At 34.2% G+C, this 275-nt stretch overlaps 2 protein-coding genes and 1 long non-coding RNA gene across 4 annotated transcripts in view; 1 reads left to right on the top strand and 2 right to left on the bottom strand.

Annotated features, from left to right (window-relative positions):
• LOC117948493 (myosin heavy chain, fast skeletal muscle-like) overlaps window positions 1-275 on the bottom strand; it is an 84,764-nt gene that overhangs the window by 27,072 nt on the left and 57,417 nt on the right. The window lies entirely within an intron of this gene.
• The window catches only part of LOC117948521, a 15,682-nt gene that overhangs the window by 7,758 nt on the left and 7,649 nt on the right, over window positions 1-275 (top strand). The gene's annotated exons all lie outside the window — the stretch shown is intronic.
• Window positions 1-275, bottom strand: part of LOC117948494 (myosin heavy chain, fast skeletal muscle-like) — a 58,031-nt gene that overhangs the window by 643 nt on the left and 57,113 nt on the right. The gene's annotated exons all lie outside the window — the stretch shown is intronic.

Below are 275 nucleotides of genomic sequence, written 5' to 3' on the forward strand. Positions count from 1 at the left end.
AGCTTCTTTACAGCAGCAGCCAACAGTTGATCAGAGGACAATTGAGGTTGAATATCAAGGGGAAGTGAGTTCCCTCTCACAGGTTTAAGGGAATCATCGGTCATCTTCATAACTCCAACATAAATCTGCAGAAAATAAAGTAAATGGAAAATGTCAGTAGATGTGAGAAATATATTTAATTATAATAGAAACAATTTTAAAAATAGCCTACCTTTGCTAATTTCTGTTTCTGTTCCTTCATCAATTAATTTCCTGCAGAGCATTTTAGAACACAT

The sequence above is a fragment of the Etheostoma cragini genome, chromosome 8 (genome assembly GCF_013103735.1).
Source record: "Etheostoma cragini isolate CJK2018 chromosome 8, CSU_Ecrag_1.0, whole genome shotgun sequence".
In the NCBI taxonomy this organism is placed as follows: Eukaryota; Metazoa; Chordata; class Actinopteri; order Perciformes; family Percidae; genus Etheostoma; species Etheostoma cragini.